Raw genomic sequence first — 14,989 nt, forward strand, 5'->3', positions numbered from 1 at the left:
ATCCTATTGATGCCAGACATTGCCATCCTCTGCTACATATGCAGCTTAGAACAGAGAGCTTCAGCCTCCCCAAGGATAAGAACGGAATCATCAATGACAGTATAATGAAATTAGTCCAGTTAACTTTAGTGGGCGTAAGTAGATTAGATCCTGTGGTGAGCCATATTAATATTCATTTAAATTAATTCCAGATGAGAAAATAGAAGTGACAGAAAAACAAAATAACACTTCCTTGCAAAGCTGAGTTGTGCCACCCTTTAGGGACACAGAGATGATTTTAAATAATGGAAGGATAGGAAAAGTTAGCAGCAGAACTCAAATAATTTTCTATGTCTATTTCTGGGATTTAACATTCAGGTACAAATAAACTCAGGAAGCTCGATTTCAAAACTTCAGTTTAAAAGCTAAAAGTTTTAAATAAAATAATTTGGTTTTAATTGAAATTATGATCTCAAATATTTTCAGATTTGTCCCTGAAGACAAAATACCATTCATTTAAAAATATTAATATTTTATAACAACATAATTGATGTTATATATACAATAAAACATTATATTCTAATAAATTATATGTTTACATTAATATATTAATACTAATAAAATCCAGACATATTTTCCCTGCTGAGCTGGAAACTTGGTGTAAGGAATATACACATACAAGTCAAAGATAAATATAATTTACACTATACTTTTTATGTTATTCATGGTGTGAACATTATCCAGAACTCAGATGTTCACTATAGTTACCTGTTGCACAGGAAAGAGTGAAAAATATGGCTATTTCTAACCTAAAGATCTTTTATTATCTTGTTTTTCCATGTTTTTAGTGAATCTGTTTTTGTTTTCATTTTCAAACCTTACATGTTTCTAATATTAGAACCATGTTAGATGTCTCTAATATGAGAAACATGTATGTCAGATAACTATGTAGTGCCACCAATGGGTCATAGCAGGGTCTAGAGTGTGAAAGAAGAGGTGGGAGGGAATGTGGCAGGAGAAGAGTGATGCTTCCTCTGATGGTCTTGTCTCACAAAAGATGTGGGGAAGCAGCCTAGATTCTTTCTTTATGTCTGTGGTTCTGTTTAATCTCTAAATGACTGTTTCTTCCTATAAGCTTAATATAAATTTGTTTTATGCTATAAAATGAGAGAGACAGAGAGAGAGAGACAGAGAGAGAGAGAGAGAGAGAGATTAGAGAAGTTAAATAAAGATAGAAGACAGAATGAGGAGATAACTCAGCTGTAAACATGCTTGCCTTGGGAGCATGAGACCCCAAGTTGTACCTTCAGCATCCACATAGAGAAAAGCAATCATTGTCATATGTGTTTATATCCCAGCACTTGCGAAGCAGAGATTTACAGGATCCCTTGAGCGCAATGACCAACCAACCTCACCTAAACATATTGAACCCCAAGGTCTCCATAAGAAATTCCATTTCAAAAAGTAAAATGAACAAATTGTCTTCTAATTAGGTTGACTTCCTAACCCCACACATATGCACATATATGCCAGTTCAATCATCTGAAGACATATATGCATGCCTAAAGAAATAAATAAAAAAGCAAAGAAAAATTGCAATCAGAAGCCACTATATTAACTCTATAGATTTCTAGATGTTAAAATATCTAATACAGTCAACGTATACCCTAAGTCAGGCTACAAAATACTAGCTGGTAGCATGTTAATTGATAACTTAACTTACGGAAGTATCTTCCTATATTGTAAAAATACGATAGATAAGATTCTTGCATACAGGTATTTCATACTTGTGTCATAGCTTAGATCTGCTCTTATTAGCCTTTCCTACTCCAATTTTCATGATTATAAATGCTGCACTCACAAAATAAATATTTGCTCAGATACATGATTTCCTTCTAATACTCTTCTAAAGTAGACTGGATTTCTTTCCAAAGGGCAGGTGCCCTTTGAGGATTTTGAATCACGATGCTATATTGCTCTGGGGAAAGGCTATACAAATAAATTCAGAGAATATTATACTATAATCTCACCAAAACTGAATGTTTTAATGTTTTTAAAATATATTTTTGCCATTCTAATAATGGATTGCCTTGTTTCTTCTTCCTTGATTTTCACTTGATACCTTTCCTGGATCTATACAAAGATTTAATCTGCATCTATCACTGAAGGTTATAGCAATGACTGACCTTACAAAGTGATTTATTCTTTTCTCCACAACAAGATCTGGTGTTTCCTGCCAAGGTGAGCACTACCCATATACATATTCCCAGATTAAATAAACTTTAAAAAATTATCTCTTGTTTACAATATTCCTGGTATTGAAATGTTGAGTTCTATTCTAACCTCCAAATATAACATCCATTATCTTTGTCAAAGCAGTTTGATGACAAGAACTCCTCCCTGCAAGGTTGGTTGACTTCATTGGCTATTGATGTTCTCCTATAGAAGGAAGATTTGGAAGAGTTATTCAACAGTCATCAGATATTCCTGATGCTCTTCTCTGTATGACTCGACCAAGTATATATAATTTTTCCACAGTTGAACATGGCTTTGTGATCTCAAGAAGTGCTAGAGTATATATACTGTGGGCCATTAACAGAAGAATGAATTCCATATGTGCAGCTCTGTTGAAGTCATTATCCAGTGATGGATGAGACCTTTTGGTCACAACTGCTTTGGGATCACCCATACCCCTATATCCTCTCACTTGTGCTCTGTAAATACACCCAGTGAACTCAGTGGTTCTGCGAGGACTTCAGTAGCATCACACTTTGGTTTGGCATTGGCAATCTAGAAACAGGGAACAAAAGTTTGCTTATGTTTCCTCAGGAAAAAGAATAGTTAAACCAAGCAAGAAAACTTTCTGTAGACACACCATTGAGAAGGGAATGTTGCTGTCTCTCAGAGAGTCTCCTGGTTGGATTTACTGCTGCAGATAGCAGAAGGTTACATCTGGGCAACTAGAAAAATTGCCTGAAGAAAAGATACCACACAGGGGTACTGGTTCCATTAACCGCCCAGTGGCTTCCAGGTGAAATGTTGCAAAGTGTATTCTTGCTATTGTGGGTAGGAAAGGATCACTGAAGGCCACTCTGAATTTCCAAGATCTGCCAATTTCTTTTTTTTTCAATTTGCCAAGCTGTGACTGATTATTAACTGACCAGATTATAAAAATACCATGGGCAGCATCTTAGTTCTTCTGTTTAATAAGCCTCTTTACCTGGTCTTCACTGTTGCCAGTATCTCTACCTTCTACAAAGTGAGTTGTATTTTTTTTCACTCCACCTCGTAGGGAAGATAATTTGTAAGGCCACAGGAAGTTGTCTGCTTCCTTGAAGCATTTCCCAACTGTATAGATCTCATGAATTAGATCTTCCATGCAGATGATGCCAAATTTACCAAGAGACGAAACAATCAAGGAATTATCTGTCAAGGCAATCTGCTTTTTATTGATTTTGCCATAGCCTTGCTTGTAGATGAGCTCCTTTACTGACTTCAGGTTGGGGTACCCCCATGCAATGTATGGTTCCACAATCGTGAGCATATTGATGGAACCCTCATTGAGCTTAACAAAGGTGCCATTGAAGATCTACCGAAAAACTGCAACACTTTGCACACCTTTGGACTTACTCCATTGATACCTTGGATTCTGATGACAAACGTCAATTTTGGTTCTGCGGGCACTTAGAAGTTTCCAGATTTCCTTGACTTCCTAGCTATGAGAATCCTAGTCCAGTACATCTCCCTGTACTCCTTGTGATAGTGCATTGCCTTCTCATAGATGAGCTTTCTCCTTGCCTTTTTCAGTGCCTTCAGGTCAAACTTCTTTCTCAAGTGCTTCCCCTTCAACTCTTCGAAATTTCTTCACTTTTTTTAAGGGTTTCTGGCACAACAATGGCAACCTTCTTTTTTTTTTCCTCTGGTACAGCCTCCATGGTTTCAGCCAGAAAAGGAGAATGCCAATTTCTTCAGAAAGACAAAACACCTGCTGGAACAAACCATGTAACAAAAGCAGAGTCAAAGACAAGGTCATGGAGAGGCATACCAGGCAGGTAAAGATTTTCACAGCAATATAATCCAAGAGGCCAGGGTGGGTACTGTGTGCACAGAAACTCCAATGTAACTTTCCTGAACCTTATCCCATTGGTAAAATGCTCTTTGACAGTGAGGTTGGTAGGTAGCCCAGGCTGGAGTTAGAACTTCTGACTTTAATCTGCCTTACCAAATCTCATATGGGAGGTCATGGGCATATTATTCCTATTTCTAAAGCCTTAATTTTCTCATCCCTCAAATGAAATTAATAATACTTTTTGTTCATAGGATCCACTGTGAATGAAAGTGCACTTCCTCAAATTCATAAGGTGAGTCCCTAACCTTCAGTGTAACTGTATTTTCAAAATAAGACTTTTAGAGAACATGACTGAATCTGTAAGAGTAAGCTTTTAATGCAATAAGACTTGTGGCTTTAGAAGAATGTCTTTCTCTATATGCACTTTACACTAAGCAGAAGCTGGGTGAGGACATAGAGAAAATCTAAGCCAGAAGCAAACTTTCTTCCAGGAGTCAGACCAGCCAGAAATTTGATCATGAACTTGTCAGCCTTCAGAAACGTGAAAACGAAATTGTTTCTTGTTGTTTAAGCTGCTGTGGGACTTTGAACAAAAATGGTCCCCATAGGAGATGGCACTATTAGGAGGTGTGGCCTTATTGGAAGTATATTCCTGGGCATGGGTTGAGCTTTTAGATAGTCCAGAGAGGCCCAGTGTGCTACTATCTTCCTTCTGCCTGCAGGTTCAGATGTAGAACTCTCACTTACATCTTCAAACCGTGTCTGCCTACATGATTTTTTGTATCTGTTCTGATGGTAATGCTCTGAACTGTATGCCAGCCCCGATTAAATGTTTTCCTATATAAGAGTTACCATGATCACGGTGTCTCTTCATATCAAAAGAAACTCTAACTAAGATGATATGTCTATGGTATTTTGTTTTGGCAGCCCAAAATGACTAAAAGAATGTTTGGTGGAACCACACACAGTTCCATAGGAAGTGAGCACCATAAATGAAGCATTCAGTGTAAATTATTGCTCTTTGTCTCTGGCCTCTGCTTTACATACATTTGCTCAGCCAAGCATTTTCCCAGCATGTACTTGGCTCCTACAATATAATTTTTCTCTGCCTTTTTTGCCTCCACCCCTGACCTTGATGTTTTCATCCTCTTCCTGATACCCAGAGCAACTTTCTCAATGTGCCATTTGACTTTAGTACTCTCAGTGTTGAGTTACTCTTGATTTTGATAATGAATCTATTCTTCATAGATAAGTTTTCCTATATACTAGAGCATTGGCTGGTACATAGCAAATCGTATAACTACTGTCATGTCATTATTATTTCCCAGCATATTGACAACACAATAGAACTTCTTAACTAGTATTCAGTAAGAGTTACTATAATCAATCCTACTGTCCTATAAATGAACAGATTTAAAAAATCCCATACCAGCCAGCTATTGCCTTTTGCTATGTGTGTGAAGGATTAGGTGGGCAGATCTGTTTGGGACTGTAGAATATCACAGACTACTAAAACTTTAATTGCCAGGTATTTAGCGCCATGGCAAAGCAGACTCTGAAAAGAATTCTAAAGCAGTTCAGACTCTGGTTTTGTTCTGTATTTGCTTGGAAGAGACAGAGAAGCCGTAATATATACCTAAGACAACAGCAATAAAATTCAGGGCATTAAACCATGGACAGGACAGCTGGACTGTTTGAGAAACTTCTTGTCAACTATCTGATCTCTTAGGATCAAATCTCACTTTGTGTTTCTCCTTTCTGTGATCAGAATCACTGAAGTACCAACAAGAAAAGGGGGATTTCATATAAAAACAAAAAAAGAAGAAGAAGAAGAAGAAGCCTGTTGACAGAAGCCATCAGAGAGGTTGAAGACATTGTGGGAATAGAAGCTGGAATGCTTTGAAGACAAAGGAAACACAGCTACAATGCAGAATCAGAAGCAGATCCTCAAAACAAATGTCAGAGTAGATGTTCCAAGACAGAATCCCCTACAGTGGTGAATGGGGGCAGAGAGACAACAAAGGAATAGAAACTCAAAACCTCTGAACACTGGTCAGGGTTGAAAGCCACTTAGGTTGGGCACTCAATGGGTATTTCTCCTCCTTCATACTCTGTGCAGCATTGAGAGGCAATGTTAAGTGCCTTAGTTACTGTCCCTGACTTATTGTATGGCCTGATTTGGTGGGATATAAAGGAGCAAACAACCTGTGTATGAGAGCAATGCCTGTAACCTTAGATCTCAGGAAGCTGAAGCAGGAGTACTGCAAGTTTTAGGACAATTTGAACTATGTGGCAAAACACTGCTGCTTCTTTTTTTTTTGCTTTTTCTTTCTTTCATTTTTTTTCTTTATTAACTTGAGTATTTCTCTCTTTTTTTTCCGGAGCTGGGGACCGAACCCAGGACCTTGCGGTTGCTAGGCAAGCGCTCTACCACTGAGCTAAATCCCCAACCCCAACTTGAGTATTTCTTATTTACATTTCGATTGTTATTCCTTTTCCCAGTTTCCAGGCAAACATCCCCCTAACCACTCCTTCTATATGGGTGTTCCCTTCCCCATCGTCCCCTCATTACCGCCCTCCCCACAACAATCCCATTCACTGGGGGTTCAGTCTTAGCAGGACCCAGGGCTTCCCCTTCCACTGGTGCTATTACTAGGATATTCATTGCTACCCATGAGGTTGGCTGCCTAGCAAGCTCAAGATCCTGGGTTCGGTCCTCAGCTCCGGAAAAAAAAAAAGAAAAAAAAAAGAGGTTGGAGCCCAGGGTCAGTCCATGCATAGTCTTTGGGTAGTGGCTTAGTCCCTGGAAGCTCTGGTTGCTTGGCATTGTTGTTCATATGGGGTCTCGAGCCCCTTCAAGCTCTTCCAGTCCTTTCTCTGATTCCTTCAATGGGGGTCCTGTTCTCAGTTCAGTGGTTTGCTGCTGGCATTCGCCTATGTATTTGCTGTATTCTGGCTGTGTCTCTCAGGAGAGATCTACATCCAGTTCCTCTCGGCCTGCACTTCTTTGCTTCATCCATCTTATCTAGTTTGGTGGCTGTATGTGTATGGGCCACATGTGGGGCAGGCTCTGAATGGGTGTTCCTTCTGCCTCTGTTCTAAACTTTGCCTCCCTATTCCCTGACAAGGGTTTTCTTGTTCCCCTTTTAAAGAAGGAGTGAAGCATTCACATTTTGGTCATCCTTCTTGAGTTTCATGTGTTCTGTGCATCCAGGGTAATTCAAGCATTTGGGCTAATAGCCACTAATCAATGAATACATACCATGTGTGTTTTTCTGTGATTGGGTTAGCTCACTCAGGATGATATTTTCCAGTTCCATCCATTTGCCTATGAATTTCATAAAGTCATTGTTTTTGATAGCTGAGTAATATTCCATTGTGTAGATGTACCACATTTTCTGTATCCATTCTGCTGTTGAAGGGCATCTGGGTTCTTCCCAGCTTCTGGCTATTATAAATTAGGCTGCTATGAACATAGCGGAACATAGCGGAGCACGTGTCTTTGTTATATGTTGGGGCATCTTTTGGGTATATGCCCAAGAGAGGTATAGCTGGGTCCTCAAGTAGTTCAATGTCCAAAACACTGCTTCATAAAACAACCAAAAATTATATAAAAATGTAATGGCATGAAATAAGTAGAACTGAACAAGGATACTTTTGAGAATTAAGTAAGATAATGCAAGAATTTGGAGTAATATCACTTTATAATATATATGTACACACTATATACATGTTACATATAACTATGTAATAAATATATTCTGTGTGTTCTTATTATCATTATTATAGGATTTTTTGCTTTTTGTATGTCTGTCTGTCTGTCTCTGTGTGTGTGTGTGTGTGTGTGTGTGTGTGTGTGTGTGTGTGTATGTTGACCTTTCTCCCTAAAAATAGATGATGACATTCAGAACCATAAATAATTCCTGGATAGGCTATCACATGCATGTAATTGCATAGCAAAGACCAAATTTAGATGTACCAGATTCAACACCATTCAATACCCAGCCAATAAATTAGTATGAATCTCTGAAGTGCTCAGTCTTAATGCAGAGTCCAAAAGGTAGTGTGTAAGGCTTGATATGACAGACAGATGAAACTAGAAGTTTCATCTCCCTTGGTTGCCTAATGTCAATATGAGAAATCAATATTATTTTACAGCATTTCGGCCTACCAAATAAGCCATTTGTTCTGGGTCATTTCGTAAAGCTGCAAGCAACATATACTGAGGTCAAGGCATGAACTTCTCATTGAGCTGCTGCATTGTTCTAGCATCATATACCTTTATGCCAATGTGAGATTGGGCAAAGAGATCCCTCTTAGTGCCTTTTAGCCTTTAAACATCATAGTTCCTTTCTCGGGGCTAATGAGCATTTTTCACTTTTACTTTAGTAACCTGGAGAAGGTGTGTGGGAAAAGGAAGACAGCTCAACAGAAGTTGTTTCCCAAATTGATGAGATGCACAAGATTTTCCAGGATAAAGGCTTAGTTTGCAGTTGGGGTAAGAATGCAGATGCTTTATTGGAGAGATCTTTGGGTTACATTAACTCACAGAACATCAGTTACATTAGTGCCTCTTGCCCCTTAGTGTGCTAAGTAGCACCTGGAAAACTTACTTGACCACAGGTTCCAGAACTCCATCCTCACAGCTCTTAACAACATAGAAAATACCCAAGTATCTGCATTCCTATCAGGATCGCAAGGGATTCTGAGCCTTACTGCATAGTCCTAAGCCAGAAGAACTGGCTGGAGCCAATTGAATGTGACTCATTATATTCTTACTGTACAAGCAAATATCAGAACCTGCCTGGGTTTTAACCTTCTTTAATTGACAGAAGGAGCTGAGAATCAGTCAAAGAGGGGACGTTCATGATGAAGTTGTTCACATATTTATCAACAGTGGGAAGTCCTGTTGTGAGCACTTTATACGGCATTGTATCTGACCTCCATAAGAACTTCGTGAAGGCTACATTATCACCAAGCACCTTAAGTCACATGAGAGATATCTGGTAGGATTTCCACAGGAAGCAAGCAAACAGACGAGCGAAAATATGTTTTTCAACAACCAAATCTGCATATTGAGTCTACCAGCTTCACTTAAGTGGTCACCAGAACATTGGTGGTGGGGGTGGGGAGTGTAGGAAATGCTACAGTTCATGATTACAAGCAGCAAGCACAGCCGCTAGCCATCAGAGAGTGGAGATAGCTTCTCCACTTGCCCTTAGCTGCTGCTGCTGAAGTGCTTGAGACCTGTGATCACCCACTCTTCAGAGTAATCATTTCATCCTTCATCCTTCAGTGGCCTGCGGCTTGGATGCCTAGGGCTGATACAGCTTGCAGCCAAGGGTGAAAAAATACTTTCAAAATCCAGGGAGCTCAAATGAACACCTCTTGAGAAAATATATTTCAGAATTAAACGTTTAATGCTGGGTTTTCTTTCTGTAACAGCAATGGGCTGTAGAAACAAGTGCCAAAGCAGGAGGAAGCTTGCAGCGACCCATGCCAATAACACGAAATTATTTGTTGCTTCCCAAAGTGGTATTTGAGCTCAGCGGGCTGCACTTAAGATGTGACTGGATAATGGCTGTGTGACACACCCTTCTAATGGAGTTGTCACATAAGCACCACCATGAAGCAGCCTGAGCTGCAGCTTTGAGGAAACACCCCCACTGGCAGGCAGCAGGCTTGTGCTGTACTGGCTTGGGCCAGGAGGAAAAGCCAGACTTTTGGTTGCTTCGGGGATTTAAGGGATGTTATGAGTAGCTGTCAAGAAAAGTCTGGTATGGGAAGAACACAGAGCTAGAAAGACAAGGAGACAGTAGAGGTAGGGGGAGGGGAATGGGGAGAGAGAGGGAGAGAGAGAGCAATTCTTCCTCAATCTAAAGTGTACTCTTGTAATATTTGGAACAAGGAGAACAGCCTCGTCAGCAATCTCCTTCAGTTTATGCATGCAATTCCTAGAGAAAGAAGACGGCTTCCCATTGGATCGTAACAACATACCTCAACCTCAGTGTCCCTAGAAAACATGCTTAGTATGTGTTCCGAATGTCAGAGGTTAAAAAAGAAAAAAAGAAAAGAAAAGAATCCATCACACTCAAACCAAGTTGCCAACAAGATTTATTTCTTCTGGAGAGATTATGAGATTATACATGTGGATATAAGTTTAGGAGTGAGCATTAAATCAATCTTTTTCTAAATTTTAGTGATGGCTATAATAGTTAATCTTGTTCATCAACTTGATTGGATATGGAGTCAAGGGATTTCCGGGAAGAGTGAAATAAGAAAAACAGACTCTTCCTCAAAAGAGGGCAGACAGATATAAGAAAGTCTGGTGAAAGAACAATGGTGCTTACATGTCTGCCTGTCATCACCTATGGTTGGTGAGTGCCTCTAGTCCTTGCTGACTCTGCTGCCAACATTAGCTCATGAGAATTCCCAGCTGCTATGGCAGTGTTCTCAACCTGAAGGTCCAAACCCCCTTTTGGAGGTGAAATGACACTTTCACGGTGGTCATATACAACCATCAGAAATATCAGATGTTTACACTGCAATTCCTAACGGTAGGAAAATTACAGTGATAAAATAGTAACAAAAGTAAGTTTATGGTTAAGGGGAGCTGTATTAAAGGATCACAGCATTAGCAAGCTTGAGAACCACTGGCCTATGGGCTTCCAAGCATAAAATGAAAAGCAGGAGCTCTCCAGAATCCTCCACACCTTCAGCTCCAGCTGGAGACTGCTGACATTCATGAGCGGAGCATGAGTTCCACTGTGTCCTCTACATATCCAACCATTATTAGACTCTCCAACCCTACCAAGTAAGCCAACCTAATACGTCATATTTTAATATATTACTTTTGTTCCTCTAGAAAACATTGACTACTACAATGGGAAACTTTAGTTAACACTCAGGTTAATCAGATCAATACTATGTACTCATTCTCCAAAACTATTTGTTCATTTGGGTACTCTGTGACTATTTATATCCAAATGCATTGAGTTATGAAAACATTATAATGCTAGGAAACAATATCATTGTCCCATTGGCTCTTTCTGCCTCAGTTTCTCCTCCATACCTGGGTAAACATACTGTCATTGCAGAGTACAGTTTCTGAGTTGGATCACATAAGGAACAAAGCTTCATGTTTTAAAACCAAGAGCTGTGTATCAAGTTGCAATGAGTTTCTAGATAACCTGGCGTCTTTTACCTCTTTCTGAAATTGTAGCAAGGTGAAAGTCTTCAACAAAGATAACATGTGCAAAACCTGCTTAGCTGTCAACTTCTAGCTGTTTGCTGCTTACAAGCTAGCATTTTGAAGCACCAATATCTCACAAGGATGAATATATGAAATAACCATATGTGAAAGCAAAGATTTGGCCTAACTGAAGTTCTCTCTCTCTCTCTCTCTCTCTCTCTCTCTCTCTCTCTCTCTCTCTCATTCTGCACGAGGATGTTAAGCTAGAATATGGAGTGATGTTGCTCAGGTGACAGAATGCCTGCCTAGCACATATGAGGCATTTGTTTGAGGTGGAAGTGTCACGTGATACTGACTCACATGGCATCTGCCTGAGGCAAGGCTCAAGGGAGGACACATGATATTTGGAGAGGATTTAAATAGACTCAATGGACAGTGACTCTGCACTTGCACAGCTAGCCTCGCAGTGGTCTCTCATCTTTGTTGATCACTGATCGTCACTTCATTGGAAGAGGCATGGCAGAGAACATCCGGCATTCCATCTGATTCTGCTTGACCACACTGACTTGGTGGAGGCCTGACAGTTTCTGCTGGACTGTGCTACCATTGCTGATTTCTGTTTGGTGACACTTTCGAACTGGACTGTTAGTATTCTGACACTACTGAACCGGACTACTGGTATTCTGACAAATAGAGATTGAAATCACCCCAAAGAACTACTTCTGAAGAGGTCCACATCCCCTTGTCCTATTTATCATCATTTCTCTCCTATCTTTGTACAGTGGAGACAAAGGGGGTTTGAACAGTTTGAGAACCCTTATTAAAATAGGGTTTGAAAAATTTAAGCCTACATTGGATTCCATCTAAAGCCACAATACTAGCACTGGATCAAAAATGAGTTACAAACCAGCTTGGACTTCATGAGACTTTGTTTTTTAAAAATACGAAAGAATAAAAAAAGAAAAGAAATGAGACCCAGAATACTCTGCTAAAACAAAAACAATACCTGGACTGGTTCATTGGAATTTATACTATTTGCAAAAGCTGTCATGAAATAGAGAATTTCGATAAGTTAGTTGTTATATACAAATATCATTAAACTTTTTGTTGTATAAATTTAAAGTTAGACAGGTCTTCCTGGTTGCTGCCGCTGCAGAGAGCCCCTGGGCAGCACCCCACGAGCGAACCTGAGCCTCGGGACCACAGGTAAGACCAAAATTTCTGCTGCACGAAAGCTGCCTGGTGAGCTTGGGACACATGGAAGCAGAATTTCTCTAGGACCCGGCACGTTCTGTGTTTACCGGAAGTCCCACACCCGCGGATCCCGGCCCGCAGCAGCTCTCTGCTCCCAGACCCGGTGAGAGAGAGACCCAACCGCCTGGTCAGGTGGGCACTCCTGAGGCTGCAGAGCGGAAGAGACCACCAACTCTGCTCACCCCTGCCCACATCCCTGGCCCAAGAGGAAACTGTATAAGGACTCTGGGCTCCCGTGGGGGAGGGCCCAGGAGCGGCAGGACCCCTGCGCCTGAGACACCGCCGGAACCTGAAAGAAACAGACCGGATAAACAGTTCTCTGCACCCAAATCCCGTGGGAGGGAGAGCTAAACCTTCAGAGAGGCAGACAAGCCTGGGAAACCAGAAGAGACTGCTCCCTGCACACACATCTCGGACGCCAGAGGAAAAAGCCAAAGACCATCTGGAACCCTGGTGCACTGAAGCTCCCGGAAGGGGCGGCACAGGTCTTCCTGGTTGCTGCCGCTGCAGAGAGCCCCTGGGCAGCACCCCACGAGTGAACCTGAGCCTCGGGACCACAGGTAAGACCAAAATTTCTGCTGCACGAAAGCTGCCTGGTGAGCTTGGGACACATGGAAGCAGAATTTCTCTAGGACCCGGCACGTTCTGTGTTTACCGGAAGTCCCACACCCGCGGATCCCGGCCCGCAGCAGCTCTCTGCTCCCAGACCCGGTGAGAGAGAGACCCAATCACCTGGTCAGGTGGGCACTCCGGAGGCTGCAGAGCGGAAGAGACCACCAACACTGCTCACCCCTGCCCACATCCCTGGCCCAAGAGGAAACTGTATAAGGCCTCTGGGCTCCCGTGGGGGAGGGCCCAGGAGCGGCAGGACCCCTGCGCCTGAGACACCGCCGGAACCTGAAAGAAACAGACCGGATAAACAGTTCTCTGCACCCAAATCCCGTGGGAGGGAGAGCTAAACCTTCAGAGAGGCAGACAAGCCTGGGAAACCAGAAGAGACTGCTCCCTGCACACACATCTCGGACGCCAGAGGAAAAAGCCAAAGACCATCTGGAACCCTGGTGCACTGAAGCTCCCGGAAGGGGCGGCACAGGTCTTCCTGGTTGCTGCCGCTGCAGAGAGCCCCTGGACAGCACCCCACGAGCAAACCTGAGCCTCGGGACCACAGGTAAGACCAAATTTTCTGCTGCAAGAAAGCTGCCTGGTGAACTCAAGACACAGGCCCACAGAAACAGCTGAAGACCTGTAGAGAGGAAAAACTACACGCCCGAAAGCAGAACACTCTGTCCCCATAACTGACTGAAAGAGAGGAAAACAGGTCTACAGCACTCCTGACACACAGGCTTATAGGACAGTCTAGCCACTGTCAGAAATAGCAGAACAAAGTAACACTAGAGATAATCTGATGGCGAGAGGCAAGCGCAGGAACCCAAGCAACAGAAACCAAGACTACATGCCATCATCGGAGCCCAATTCTCCCACCAAAACAAACATGGAATATCCAAACACACCAGAAAAGCAAGATCTAGTTTCAAAATCATATTTGATCATGATGCTGGAGGACTTCAGGAAAGACCTGAACACACTTAGGGAAGCACAGGAAAACATTAATAAACAAGTAAAAGCCTACAGAGAGGAATCGCAAAAATCCCTGAGAGAATTCCAGGAAAACACAATCAAACAGTTGAAGGAATTAAAAATGGAAATAGAAGCAATCAAGAAAGAACACATGGAAACAACCCTGGATATAGAAAACCAAAAGAAGAGACAAGGAGCTGTAGATACAAGCTTCACCAACAGAATACAAGAGATGGAAGAGAGAATCTCAGGAGCAGAAGATTCCATAGAAATCATTGACTCAACTGTCAAAGATAATGTAAAGCGGAAAAAGCTACTGGTCCAAAACATACAGGAAATCCAGGACTCAATGAGAAGATCAAACCTAAGGATAATAGGTATAGAAGAGAGTGAAGACTCCCAGCTCAAAGGACCAGTAAATATCTTCAACAAAATCATAGAAGAAAACTTCCCTAACCTAAAAAAAGAGATACCCATAGACATACAGGAAGCCTACAGAACTCCAAATAGATTGGACCAGAAAAGAAACACTTCCCGTCACATAATTGTCAAAACACCAAACGCACAAAATAAAGAAAGAATATTAAAAGCAGTAAGGGAAAAAGGTCAAGTAACATATAAAGGGACACCTATCAGAATCACACCAGACTTCTCGCCAGAAACTATGAAGGCCAGAAGATCCTGGACTGATGTTATACAGACCCTAAGAGAACACAAATGCCAGCCCAGATTACTGTATCCAGCAAAACTCTCAATTAACATTGATGGAGAAACCAAGATATTCCATGACAAAACCAAATTTACACAATATCTTTCTACAAATCCAGCACTACAAAGGATAATAAATGGTAAAGCCCAACATAAGGAGGCAAGCTATACCCTAGAAGAAGCAAGAAACTAATCGTCTTGGCAACAAA

The 14,989-nt window shown here is 41.4% G+C and overlaps 1 pseudogene; it reads right to left on the reverse strand.

The window, feature by feature from the left end:
- Positions 1-3,169: 3,169 nt before the first annotated feature.
- Positions 3,170-3,914, reverse strand: Rpl7-ps2 (ribosomal protein L7, pseudogene 2; annotated as a pseudogene).
- Between the last annotated feature and the right edge of the window lie 11,075 nt (positions 3,915-14,989).

Source organism: Rattus norvegicus, chromosome 3 (assembly GCF_036323735.1).
Source record: "Rattus norvegicus strain BN/NHsdMcwi chromosome 3, GRCr8, whole genome shotgun sequence".
Taxonomy (NCBI): Eukaryota; Metazoa; Chordata; class Mammalia; order Rodentia; family Muridae; genus Rattus; species Rattus norvegicus.